This window comes from Octopus bimaculoides, chromosome 5, assembly GCF_001194135.2.
Source record: "Octopus bimaculoides isolate UCB-OBI-ISO-001 chromosome 5, ASM119413v2, whole genome shotgun sequence".
In the NCBI taxonomy this organism is placed as follows: domain Eukaryota; kingdom Metazoa; phylum Mollusca; class Cephalopoda; order Octopoda; family Octopodidae; genus Octopus; species Octopus bimaculoides.
The window spans coordinates 22,280,499-22,295,463 of NC_068985.1; the positions used below are offsets into that span (position 1 = coordinate 22,280,499).

Here is a 14,965-nt window from a genome sequence, read left to right on the forward strand (position 1 = left end):
ATATATATATATATATATATATATATATATATACATACACACACACACACACACATTATTTAATAACAGTTTGACTTAGTTCCATGTAACTTTACGTTTCATAGACTTGTAGAATGAACCAAAGTCATCAGGCATCTAGAAGCAGAATAACAGGATACAAGACAAATTCAAGATGGCTTCTAGATGTTAGACCTCTATTGATCAACTCAGATCACATGGTGTTCTTAGTCTGGAAGTGACATCAATTATCTACGTTGTTCTTAGCCCAGCTGGATGGACAGTATGTAGCTGTCACGACTGTGTCTGGAAGCTGCAGTGTGGTTTTATTTGGCAACATCAGTTCGTTGCATTTGCTGCTGCACACACTATCTCCAGACGCCTCACAAATTAGGTTCATTTTACAAGCCAACAAAACCTTAAATTGCAAGGAGCTGAGTCAAACTTATTAAATAACATAACGCCTACAAATGTGTTGACTGCCACTTCCTTTTAGCTGTCCACTCACTTGTATATGTGTGTGTATATATTTTTTTTCTCCATGTTTTTCTCCTTGTTTTCTCCGTATTCTTTCTGTTGAAGAGCGTAGCTCGAAACGTTAAAGACTTTCTCTATTCCCGAGTGTTAAACTAATACATCCTTTTGTTGTTTACACCACCTGTCCTCGTCTGTTGTTGTTTTTTTCGTAAATTCTCCCATATATATATATATATATATATATTCACACACATATATATAGACACATACACGCACACACATATATTAGACACATACGCATTATGTGTATGCGTGCATTGTTCCATTAATTGGTGGGATCAACAAAAGTACTCCATCCAGTGAGCAATAAATATAATTCGATATACACAGGACTACAAATTGAGCTATTATTGTAAGCATGAAATTTATAATAGCTCAATCTTAAACCTTGTGTATATTAAATTACACACACACATAAAGAGAGTGAGAGATGGAGTAGGGGTGAAAATACTTTTGGGGAATATTCTGCATTCCCAATACAAATACACTAGTATCTCTTATATGCAACATAGTGGGTTGAAAATCTATCAGCCAGCTGATTTTATCTCTTCTTGGTTCCTACTGGTCATTCATTCTCTCCCTCTCTTCTAAATGTGAATAACCATGCAGCTTCTCTACAAGAACCTGCTCCTCTCCACATTTTCCTCATACTTTAAACACTCGTCCCCTAGCATAAAGCTTATGCCCTCTCCCTTGGGATTTGTAGTCTTGCAAGCTGCATGAAACCTCAAGAGTACAGGTGCACAGTAGCACCCAGTACACACTTTAAAGTGGTTGGTGTTTAGGAAGTGCATCCAGTCATAAAAACCATACCAAAGCACACACTGGAGTACAATGCTCATCATGAATGCTTAAGATCCTGTCATACCATTCAATCCATCCCAGCATGGAGCATGGATGTTAAATGATGATGATCACTTAATACTGTCAGTTAAATAGGATGTTTGCTGATGAAGTCTAATGAGGACAAAATGTCTTACTTCACCAGTTGATTCTAAAGAGCAGCTCCATTCAAATCTGTATTGTCCATATAGGCACTAGCACAGCAAGGGGGCAGTAGGAGCGATACTTTTGGGTCTACTGTAAGCAATTTGTGTTTTTTCTGTGGGATCCAGGGGCAGCAAACGGAAGGGCTGCCCCGAGTAGAACACACTCTAGCTACGCTAATGCATATAGGCCAAAAAATTTCAATCAACTGATCTTAGAATACTTCCCTTGCTTATTTCATTTAGATTTTTGACACATTAAGTTTTTGTCTACTTATATATTCACAGTTAATTGATCTTTTACAGTTCATTATATTACATTGAGACCCTATCAAATTTTATAATAAGATTGTGCAACAAAGATCAGATGTGTGGTCAACAAAATAAACATATGTTATATTTGTAGATGTATTGACTGTTCACATCAAAGGAGTTTTCTTAGAAAGTAGTGATGTAGCTAAAGAGAAGTATAGTGCTATTTCCATGATATATATATATATATATATATATATATATATATAAAATTGGTTAAGTAAATAATGCTTAAATCAGATTATTGAAATTGAGGCAGATGCTAAGATCAGTTATGTTGGAGAAAAAACAAAACATCTAAATTATGACTGGAGCCCGTAGTGCAGATATCAATGGATGCAGTTGGTGCATGTATGCCGCCACTCCTCTGAAGTGATCCTGGTCTATTTGTGAAAGTTAAGTGGGTGCTTTAAAACAAGAGTACCTAAATATTAGGAAATCACAACACTAATTAAAATAGATATACTAAAGAGAATATTCTTTGATGGTGTGACTGAAAAAAGTGAATTTTTAACAAATATAGATAGATTTAGGATATTTATAATATCCATAGGTCAGAGTGAAACTTCAGTGAATCTGATCAGATTTATAGTTTAGAGACTTTTATTTAAAAGAAATAGTTGCAGCTAGTCTTTAAGTAATTACTGTCTGTAGGGTATTCTATAGAAACAAGTATAGTTAATATATATTATGGATTGATTTGCAATATTGATTTTAGAATAATTGCCATAACAATGTAATGATTGGGGAGAAGGGGGTTAAGTAAGATAGGAACTGCTCATTTGTCTTTCCAATAACTATAGACATAAAGGCGATTGATACAAAGAGTTTGATATTTCTAAAGATGTTGGCAACACAGTATCTAACCACATACATTTTGATAGAACTGAAGCAAAACTACCTCCTCTCTTGATGAACAGATATAAAGTATATAACTGGCTTTAGAGAATAGTTAAGAATTTTTTCTGTAAATATCACTAGAAAGAAAGAGATAGAGAGATAGCGATAGAGAGATAGAGACAGAGAGATAGAGACAGAGAGATATAGATATAGAGAGATAGATGGATGGATAGATAGAAATAGATAGAGATAGATAGACAGAGATATAGAGAGATAGAGGGATAGACAGATAGAGAGATGTGTGTATGTATGTATATATATATATATATATATATATATTCTTTTACTCTTTTACTTGTTTCAGTCATTTGACTGCGGCCATGCTGGAGCACCGCCTTTAGTCGAGCAAATCGATCCCAGGACTTATTCTTTGGAAGCCTAGTACTTATTCTATTGGTCTCTTTTGCCGAACCGCTAAGTTACGGGGACATAAACACACCAGCATCAGTTGACAAGCGATGTTGGGGGGACAAACACAGACATACAAATACATACACACATACATATATACGACCGGCTTCTTTCAGTTTCCGTCTACCAAATCCACTCACAAGGCTTTGGTCGGCCCGAGGCTATAGTAGAAGACATTTGCCCAAGATGCCACGCAGTGGGACTGAACCTGGGACCATGTGGTTGGTAAGCAAGCTACTTACCACACAGCCACTCCTACGCCTATAATCATTAATGATTTTTACTATACAATGTCTTGTTTACTACTTTTCAGTTGACTGTGGCAGCATAAACAACTCCCATTTTGAATTGTCCTTGACAGACTTCTTATCATTCCTCTATCAATTTCCTCATCTTCAAGTGACTAAAAGAGAATTTCCTTTCTTATTAATGCTCATAAGTTCAATTAAACTCAGTCTACCCTGAGAAAATGCATCCAGCATTTTATAAGTGTAGGTGTGGCTGTGTGGTTGAGAAGATTGCTTTCCAATCATGTGGTCTTGGGTTCAGTCCTACAGTAGCCTCAAGCTGAACAAAGCTTTGTGAGTGGATTTGACAGATGTAAACTGAAGGAAGTATATTGTATGTTATATATGTGTGGGTACTCTTCATCATCATCATCATCATCGTTTAACGTCCGCTTTCCATGCTAGCATGGGTTGGACGATTTGACTGAGGACTGGTGAAACCGGATGGCAACACCAGGCTCCAGTCTAATTTGGCAGAGTTTCTACAGCTGGATGCCCTTCCTAACGCCAACCACTCCGAGAGTGTAGTGGGTGCTTTTACGTGTCACCCGCATGAAAACGGCCACGCTCGAAATGGTGTCTTTTATGTGCCACCCGCACAAGCCAGTCCAGGGGCACTGGCAACGATCTCGCTCGAAAATCCTACGGGAGCCAGTCAGGCGGTACTGGCAACGGCCACACTCTTGTCTAGACATTTTGTGATAGTTGTAAATGAACATCATACAAGCAAGGTTGTTCATTTCTAGTTGTTTGTGAAAAACATATCTAGCTATGGGAAAATATTACTTTCCTTGGAAATAAGGTGAGAGCTGGAAATAGGAAAGGCTGCATGCTATACAAAACCTGCCTTAAATTGTCTGACCCATGCAAGCATGGAAAGTGACATTAAATGATGATGACTGTAAGCTTTGTCTTCACTGTGCAGTCAATAATACTGTGATATGGTTTTAAAAAAATAATCATTTTCCCAAAGAGAAAATAAGTGATTATCAATCAACAAAGTCTTCTCATTAGATTTTTTGCAAGTGTACACTTTGTAAATATTGCATTACAGAACAAATTGCAACTTCTTTAACTAACCTAAGTAACAGAGTACTGAAAATGTTACTACGCATTTTTGATATTTACCATTTAAACTGGCTACATGATAAATATTTTTTTAAATATCATCATCATTTCACCATCCACTTTTCCATGTACACATATCTGCTCAATATGTTGGGCAGATTTTCTACAGCCAAATGCCCTATGTATCACCAATCCATATCTGTTTCCAAGTAGGATAACATTTCCCCATAACCAGACATATTTTCAAAGATTGGAAATAAAGGACACTGCTTCTATGACAGTTACACACATTTCCAACTATCATCTGATGTCAAAGCAAGGAGGTGGTAACACACACTTTGTACACACAATAGGCTTCTTTCAGTTTCTGTCTACCAGATCCATTCACAAGGCTTTGGTCAGCTCGGAACTATAGTAGAAGACATTTACCCAAGGTGCCACACCATGGAACTGAACTGAAGCCATGTGGTTGGGAAGCAAATTCTTACCATACAACCATGTCTGCGCTTTTATTTATTCAAAAAACACTGCATGGTTTATACAAAAATATCTGATAATATAGACAAATGATTCTTTTAAAAATAATCAGCTCTAACTTCACACAGAATTACATAGCTGTAACAAGATGCCTACATCCTCTATTCTTGTAGATGCTTATTCTTAAATCTTCACATCAGTTTATCCCAAACAGCCTTCCTATTTCAGTCCTGTTACATATTTCTTTCTAATCACATTAGAAAAAAAATTACATGAATGCAATTCTAGTTGTTTCTAAATATGTAAACAAAAATAAAATTGTTTTTTAAAAGTTTCATGAACTAGTTTAACATCCTCCTCCCTAAAATATGTTAAGGGGAAGGATATTTAATTGACAAAACTTGGTGAAGGGAAGTTAAAATAGCCACACGAGATGAAAGTATGAAACAAAATGTGACATTTTGCTAATGTAAAAATCAATATATATTAGAACCCATGATTGACGACATATTGCAACCTTAAGCCCAATTTATCTTAAATAGGATGGTTTGCAGTGAGGAATGTTTAATTACCATGATTTAGGAGTGGGGGGGGGGGGCATTTAAATAGCTACTCTAGCAAGAAAGGATGTTAAAGAGATCCAGTTTTATCTCCTGAACATTATGGAAACATAATGATTTACCAAATCAATTTGAAGACATTTATAGCTACAAATTCTTTACTTATAAGTAAGCTGAAATATGAATACTTCCTTTTCAGTGTTGATACTTTAAAAAATAGTATAATCAACTTACTTAGAAAAAAATACATTATATTTGCAGTTCTTTCCATTTATGCACACACATATGTTTGCATGCCTTCACAGCAGGGCCTCTTTCAATGGTACAAATATAAGCAGGTTTCTACTACAGATGTCATGAATTACTAGTTAATTTAAAGTACATTGTAGCTCTTTTCATTTATGTGCGTCCATATATGTATGCATGCCATGACAGTAGGGCCTCTTTCAATGGTAACAAACATAGGCAAGTTTCTACAACAGATATCATGGATTGCCAGTTCACATAAAATTCATAGCAATATCCTTATAGATTCGTTATTGTAGTGGGAAGAAAGCACATGATTGCATTACATGAGAACTATAGCTTGTTTTCTCATCAATGTTTTGCTAGTACTTTCTAAATTAACCATGAAATAGTGCTAATGGTAAGTGTGTATGTATATATTTATGCTTATAAAAGTGTTTAAAGAGCTGAATTTGAGTTGGATATTATCATTGTTTTAACATCCACTTTCCCATGTTCCCATGGGTCAGATGGAATTTGTTGAGATGATTTTTTTTACAGCCAGATGCCCATTCTGTTACCATTTCTCACCTGTTTCTTGGCATATTAATATTCCCTGACAGCAAGACCAGTTTTCATGGAAAATTGGAAACAAAGGACACTGCTTACATGATGGTCAAACTTGTTTACAACTGTCAGCATCATATGCACACACACACACACACACTACATTTCTTACAGTTTCCATCAGCCAAATTCACTCACAAGACTTTGGTTGGCTCAGCACCATAGTAGAAGACACTTGCCCAAAGTGACAAGCATCGGGACTGAACCCAAAGCCATGTGATTGGGAAGCAAACTTCTAACCACACAGCTATGCCTGAACCAACCATATATATACTCTTTTACTTGTTTCAGTCATTTGACTGTAGCCATGCTGGAGCACCGCCTTTAGTCGAGCAAATCGACCCCAGGACTTATTTTTTGTAAGCCTAGTACTTATTCTATTGGTCTCTTATGCCGAACCGCTAAGTTACGGGGATGTAAACACACCAACACCAGTTGTCAAGCGATGTTGGGGTGACAAATACAGACACACAAACATATACACACATACAGATATGGCCGCAGCTCTAAGCTGAAACTATAAAAAAATTTTAAAAATATACGATGGGGTTCTTTCAGTTTCCATCTACCAAATCCACTTACAAGGCTTTGGTCGGCCCGAGGCTATAGAAGAAGACACTTGCCCAAGGTGCCACGCAGTGGGACTGAACCTGGAACTATGTGATTGGTAAGCAAGCTACTTACCACACAGCCACTTCTTCACCTATGTCAATTAACAATTGATATGTTTAATTATACAGTGAGAATATCACCATCATTTTAACATTCACTTTTCTCTACCTGCATGGGTCAGACAGTTCATTGAGGCAGATATTCAACAGCCCTTCCTGTCACCAAGCAAGGTAGCTACTCTCCTCGGCCACATTCTTGCAGAATACTGGAAAGGAAAATCCCCACTTGTATGATGATGATATTTACAAGGCTTCCATAGGTCCAAGGCAATGAAAAAAAAAGACTTGGGACTGGACCCAAAATCATGTGGTTGGGAAATGTTAACAACACAGTCATACCTGCATTTACCGAAATTTGTATACTACAGAAGTCTATAAGTACTAGAGTTTATACCACCTTGTTTGTTTTGTTTTATAATGATAGAAAGGAATTATAATTCTTTTGCTGCATCTTTTATTTTATGATTGTTCAGGAGTGAAGGGCTGCATTTATGACCTTTTATTCTTTCAAGGTCTTTGAGAATGCTAAGAGGAAATCATCCTCAAATAGGGAGACCTGGCCCAAATGTTAACAATGTAAATTCCACTAAAGGTACCTAAGGATCAGGTAGTCGTGTTAAAGCAGGTGACAGATTAAGTGCTATAAATTGAAATGAAAACTTAGAGTTTGGTCTTCTTAAAGGCAAGAAATTAAACTTTCAATAAATATTTAAATTACTTCCAGTATAGACTGACTTTGCTGGATTTAGTCTTGTTTATATGAAATTGCAATCTCCATGAGAGACTATCGTGTTAAATGTAACGCTCCCAGATGGTAATTTTAGCATTGCCCTACAGAGTGATGCAATCTTACAGGTTTATTTCATTTTGTCTTCAGGATTTCTTCTATGCATCTTCTGAAAAAAAACCAGCTTGTCAAGTCCTCATTAATGGGTGTTTTAGATATTTCCAGTCAGTGCGAAGGCCTGGCAGGCAGTGACAGGATTGAACAAATCAGTATACAAAACGTGGCGGTGGAGTCTATGATGGTCTCAGTGTAAGAATGTACGTTGTAAATAGGTGGTTAATAGACAAGTTGAAAAGTGTTAAAATATAACTGAGCACTAAGGTACACCTGGTTTGGTTTAATACATTTGAAGATCACTCCTTAAACACATATTGGTATGCTTCAACTTACTAGGCAGCTTTCAGTCCAGTTTGTAAGTAACAAGTGGTAACGGGGAAGTTTGGCATGGACAACCGGCTTTGGGAGAAGATACCTAAGCTTGGTCAAAGGTTTACCTGATGTCAAGGGCAACAACTTTGCTTTTGCCAAAATTTTCAAGGGCAAGACATCATATCATGGTGTAAAATGGAGAAGAGATGGTCCGTGGTGGATCTATCTCTTCAGAACCCATAATAGAGATCTTTGCGGTCTAAAATATGATTCAAAGTGGTATAAGAATTAGTTCGCACCGGTTGTGCCTAAAACCTTATGAATGACAGATGTAAAAGAAGCCGGTTGTTGGTAGGGTAAGAAGGTTGGCGTTTGTTGAAGACAAATTAAAGACGAATGCGTCCATATATTTGCCTCATTTGAAAATATTACCGAAAGAGGATAAAACATATTCTTCACAACAGACATATTCTTATACAGCGATTGATAAGAACACTATATCTAGCATCTATCGGAAAGTATTCCCTAATTAGCAAAATTATAGCATGATATTACAATAGTAAAGATTAATTACAGATTCCTGAAATTCTACCGGTAATGTTGCAGACTACGGTTGTTTCCCTCATTTGACAAAACTAAAATATCGGCTTTCCTACGCGTAATTAATGAAAAAAAAAAAAAATCTTCGCAATACTTGATCTTAGCACACAGAAAATAATACCTCAATACACATAGATATACAGATTAGTAGTCACAGCTGTATCTATGAAATGTATGTATGAATGAATGTATGTATGATATCTATGTTTTATTTATGTAGAGGCAGGCGCTTCTAAATTCTACGATAGCAGAAAATACAAAGAGAAAATTAGATTTCAAACATTACAGATAATTTCTTTTGATAAATAGAAGTAGACGGGTAAGAAAGAAAAATATGGAAAGCAAAAGAAAAAAAAACTCCTGATACTGAAGGACGGGATTTGGTTCAAAGATATACAAACCATTGAGTATCACCTGCCGATCGCAGAAAAAAAAATAATAATGCAACAAATTCTAATCATCCAAAACGTCTCTGAAGGCAGCAGCTTCATGTGTTTTATGTTGTGTGCAACGATGTTAAATGTTGACAGATTAGCAGCATATATCGTGGGTGGGAGACAGAAGAGAAACTAAAGTTAATCTTTTAGTCTTAGAAACAATATATATATATATGTTCGACTGACAGAACAACCAGCATCAGTAACGCTGCAGTAATCTATCTAGAATATACGATGGTAGCTGCAATAAAAATCGGTTAAATAGTTGGTCTACTGTGTAAATTACAAAAATGCTAAGTACCTAAGTATGTTCAAATAAGTCAATAAATATATGTATAAACAAACAAGTGTAAGGATTATTCGTGTGTGTGTGTGTGTGTGTGCACCAATGCATATGTAATGTATCGTATATATTGTGTGTGCGATCTGATGAATATTGACGATTAGATTTCTTTTCTCCTCTTCTCCATCTTTTAGATAAGGGTATATTCATAGGAAAGCGCATATTGAATATCTACAAATTTATGTTGCTTATATCTTTTCAGAAATTTTCACAATTTCTCAACAGCCTTTTTTTTTTTTTTAATATCATTTTAAATGTTACCATATCGACAAACAAGATAAGTATTTTGTACAGTAAAATGCGTCAATTTATCGCTGCAGATAATCGGGCATTGTCCGCAAGTTTGCTTTAAGTTTAATAAACCTTAATTTATTAACCATTTCATGAAGAAAGTACAAGAAAACTGTAGCTGCGTGTTTCATGTTGTATAGAAATAGCAGAAGATCTTCGGCAGCCAGTACTGGATGGCTTCCGAATGTTGTGCGTATGTGTAGTGTCAGACCAACACTGTCAGTCGAAAGAATGTACGCAAAACAAGAGACAAAAACCTCTCGCTTGATCATCTCAACTATTTTCAAGAAATGCAAGTAAAAAAATTCAAAACATACCTAAAATACACAGGGCTTAATCCAGGTGTGCTTCACTACGTCTGTTACTAGGAGCCAGTGAGAAATGGTAAAATATCCGTCGATGAGCGGCAAACATCACATACATGGTCCGTGTGCCGATCGAAGACCAAAACAAAATTTGAGTAAATGGCTGGTAACAGTAGTCGGCGGGGCGGTTGGAGTGGCGGTAGTAGCAGCAGCAGCAGCGGCGGCGGCAGTGATTAGAACTCGGTTGGTCGATGGTGGTGACGGACCACAGTGATATCGTAGAGAAATCACACGAGATCACACGATATTTTTAGAGTTCCGCTTCATTCTGTATACAAGGTGCGATATTTTAATTCAATTCTAGTCAAATGTACGTAAACATACATAAATTTACCCCAAAATGGAGTGCACTTTTTAAACCATACTTTATTCCAGTTGCAAATAATCTATGTTTAGCCAAGAAAATATAAAAATATACAAAGTAACTTTTTACGCACCCGAATGATTGAAATATGTTTCTTTTTGATTTCTTTTTTTTTTTCATAATGCAATTAACAGGTGTTGTGTATTCGTTAACTTTTTTTATAAAATTAAACTTTACACATTTCAGTAGCAAAAAAAAAGTCTTATGTAACTCAGTCTATCAATTGTTAAACAAAATTTATCTGAAATATTTTTATTGTTTTTTACTTAGACAAGCATGCGTTTTATAGATGGGTCTTAAAGATTAGCTTAATTTTGTATGTCTGTTTTGTAAATATCTCTACTAGCAAAAAGGATGAGGTGAGACGCAGAAGTAGCCAGGTGCATGGCAAACCAGTGTCATGCGCTTCTGTATGTCAGCCACAGTTGCTGGTTCACCAGCCCAGCTAGGGATCCACTGGCTCTATTCGTCGAGCTGTGACAGCAGTTTGATTAGGATTTTGACCGAATAGTGTAAGGGGTTGCCAAATGAGATGTGGAATTTTGGACGGAGACTGACAGGGGAGATATGTATCAATGTGGCTGGAAACTATGTCCTCCACATATTCATAGTGAACTTTGCAGTTCATCGTTTTGGGACAGAGGAGCCCAAACCCATACCATCAATTTATGCGCCAAACCACAGGATAACGAGGAGGTTGAAAAGGCCACCCTAACAGACTAGACAGTCTTCAGGGAGGAGCTCCGAATACTGACAAGAAGAGTTGCAGGAGAGAGCAAGAGGAGAGCTGTATTCCTGGTTAACCTTTAGATTAATGCAGTAGCTCCTCAGAAGAGAACTGGTCAATTGACCTGTTCCAAGGACACCGTTAATGAGTGCTTAGAGCAACAGTGAGAGAGGGCCCAACCACCAAGTCTTTGCAAGACACTTCTAAACATCAAGACCAACTGGATTTCTACTTGGAGTAGCCTTGCTTGAAAATAAAAGTAGTATGAAGGTAAAGATCTAACTTGGCACCAGGCCTAAGTAGATTCCCATAAAATGGTCTACAAGAACTAGTGAAAGGCTTTGGAAGGCCCGGAAGGTGATTTGAAGGAGAGTTGCCTAATCATAGAGATGTGGAGAAGGGATATACATACCTAAAGAAGAGAGCTGAGAATATCAACCAACTTTGCATTGTCCAAGTATGGAAAGATTTTTTTTTCAGTATTGTGTCCAAGAGACTTTTCCACTTTCTGCTGAACAGTATCATCATCAGCATATCAGTACAGAAGGGAGACATACCAGGAGTCCCTAGCTGCCTTGAACACACAGGTGTACTGACATAACACATCAAGGAGAAATGACAGGAAATAGAGGACCTGGTTGTTCTGTGGCTGGATTTGGCCAACACTGCACAATCTAGTTGAAGTTGTTCTAGAAAGACACTATATTCTCCAAAGGTAAAACTACATCATCATGAATGGCAGGGTCCTCTTAAGATAAGAGTAAGGCAACCACACATCAGTGACAAAAATAGTGCAGAAAACTAAGTGGATCCTCTGGGAACTAAAGAAGTTTGTGGCATGGGAACAGATGAGTTTCAAACCTGCAAAATCCCAATGCATGGTTTTGTAGAAAGGATAAGAGGGTGGGTATGGGAAGATCAGATTCTATCCCACAGAAAAACCAGTGAAAAGTCTTCAGTTGCAATCTGGAGGACATCAATTCCATCAAGACAGAGCTGTGTACAAATCAGGGCTACCAGGAAGATCCAAGGCTTGGGTTTACCAACATCGGATCCTTGAAAAATTACTCTAGCCTTTGCTTGTCTACAAAAGTCCCCATGACAGTAGCAGAGGGCTTAGAGTTCGTGGTGAGCAGCCACCTTTGCCATGCTCTTAGAGCACATTGTACTATATAGAAACAGTAACAAACTAAGGTTTCTGTTTAATTCTGTCAGGGAAGAATTTATGGTGTCACAGGTATAAGAACATTTATAGGACACCAAGGTGTCTAGCACAGAGATTACTGTGAGAACAGGAAGGAAACAAAATGTAGTCCATCAAGTAGTTGAGCAGCCTTCCTTGGTGGTGTAGAACAAGACAGGGTTGGATTTGAATGCTCTACAACAAGTCAATATGACATGGTTAGCAAGCATCAGTGGAGGAAGAGTGGGCAAGCAAAGCAGTGACACTATGAAAACAGTGCCTGGATGAAGTAGGAGCAGGCAATGGAGTCGAATTATCATTTGATAGAACATCTGGAACTGGAACCCATAGAGGATCAAGTTCTTATCCTGTGCATCAAATCTATTTACATAAGGCATACCTCTGGTGTTCTATGACGGACCTTCAAGCACATCTTAAGCAGCTGCTCCAACGCACTGAGTGAAAGATTCTATTATTGAAGACATAATCTGGTCCTCAAGATCATTGCTGAAGCAATCAACAAGGGGATCAGTGACAGCAAAAATACCAGAAAAGCAGCCTTTATTGAAGAGGGAGAGAGGCTTACAAAAAGTCCCAAGAACAGCTCTGAGACATTACTTTCTGCAGCACAAGACTAGAGATAGAAGTTAATCTGGAGAAACAATTAAAATTTCCAACACATATCACTCAAACCTTGCTGAAACTAGATATCATTTCAGTTTCCAACACAAAGCAACAAATACTACTGGGGTTAATTATGCCCCGAGATGGAGGATGGAAAAGGCACCAGAGAGGAAGTGACAAGCATTGGTGGAGAATGTGGTGTTTACCAAGTGGTTGGCAGTCAAGAATTTGTTTGCAGATCGTATGCTGAGTAAGGCCTATGAAACTCTGGACATTTCAATTTCAGGAGTGAGTAGAAGAGCTATCAAAATTAATATAGAGCCTGCTAAAAAAGCAATTGGCTAAAAAGAGGTATCGTTAGGGTCAATAGAAAGCTGTTTGGACACAGGCCTAGGCTTGATCAACCTAGGCCAAGTCAATACCCAGTGACTCCAGGACACAACGCTATTGTGTCCAAGTATTACAGCTGTAGATGTATGTTAAACTCATATAACTCTCTACAAGCAAAAATTATACAACTCTTTAGCATTTGAACCAGCTATATCCAAACCAAATATTCTACTTGTTTTATGTTCAAACTGGCCAGAGTTGGCCTCTCACACCTACTCTACAATGTCATTCTAAAAATAATCACATCATTGAAATCTCAGAACTATGGGATAACACATGATTAGTTCAAAACCATGTGAATAAGCATTACATTTGACAGAGTAATCTGAATGTTAAAGGGTTAAAATCTAATTGAGTTTTATTGCAAAATCGATTTTATAATTTCTTTGCAAAAATTTATATAAATATCGAGATTTGTCACCTCTTGAGATAAAAATCTCAAGAGGTGACAAATTGATCATGCCTGGTAATCTTTCCAAATAATGCTTCAAATTAATTTAATTATTTACTTATAGTATCTAGATGCTTGGATATCTGATTCCTGAAATAGTTTGACATTTGATTATTTTGTAAAACATCAAAATTCTTAAGTCAGAAAAGAACAATATAATGTGTGATCAAAGGCAGCATGGATAGTGAATGGTCGCAAATTAATATTTTGTTGTGTCTGGGGAGTCATTCTCTTTTAATGCCTTATTATTTAACACATTCACCAGTAAAGTTTCCACTCATTTATTTATTTTTCCTAAAATTTTCGTTGCATCTTGCATCATTAACACTGTCCATTCTTTTTGTATATTCATGCACGTGTGTGTGAGTTAATGTGTGCATATACATGTATATATGCAAGCATGTAAGTGCGTATGCATGTGTGTGCATATGTGTATATGTATGTGTGTATGTTTATATGTATTCTGCATATTCATGTGTTTCTGTGTTTTTATGTGTGTCTGTGTTTGCATGCATGTGTGTCTGCCTCTGTCTCCTTGTGTGTGCATGTCTGAGTGTGTCTGTGTATGGGCTTTTGTGACTATGTACTGCGTCTGTATGTATGGATGTGTCTCCATATGTCCTTGTGTGAAGTAAAGTGTGTGTGTGTGTGTGTGTGTGTTTCAGTCTTCATTTGTGTATGTATGTGTGCTTGTCTGTTCATATTACCTATGTACTTATCCGTCTGTATGTCAATCTGTTTACATTCCTATTCATTTACCTACATATATATACATATATTATTATAAAATCTGGTAATTAATCATATATTAATTAATATCGATTAATTATCAGGAGGCCAGCACATCTAAAGAATCAAAGAGATTCAGAAATAGTATCTGCAATCTCAGGGGATTAAGGTACATTTTTAAAAAATAACGTTGACCACTAACGTGAACAATTAATGTGCTAGAAATAGATCACATCTTGTGTCTATT

The 14,965-nt window shown here is 36.9% G+C and overlaps 1 protein-coding gene and 1 long non-coding RNA gene across 2 annotated transcripts in view; one reads left to right on the forward strand and one right to left on the reverse strand.

Annotated features, from left to right (window-relative positions):
• LOC106883080 (uncharacterized) overlaps nt 1-10,359 on the reverse strand; it is a 441,666-nt gene extending 431,307 nt beyond the window's left edge. The window contains exon 1 of the mRNA XM_014933964.2: nt 10,203-10,359. The gene's annotated coding sequence lies outside the window, so the exon portion shown is untranslated. The remainder of the gene's footprint in view (nt 1-10,202) is intronic.
• Nucleotides 10,360-10,423: 64 nt separating this feature from the next.
• Nucleotides 10,424-14,965, forward strand: part of LOC128247896 (uncharacterized) — a 12,545-nt gene continuing 8,003 nt past the window's right edge. Inside the window, exon 1 of the long non-coding RNA XR_008264209.1 lies at nt 10,424-10,529. This is a non-coding gene — a long non-coding RNA (uncharacterized LOC128247896). The remainder of the gene's footprint in view (nt 10,530-14,965) is intronic.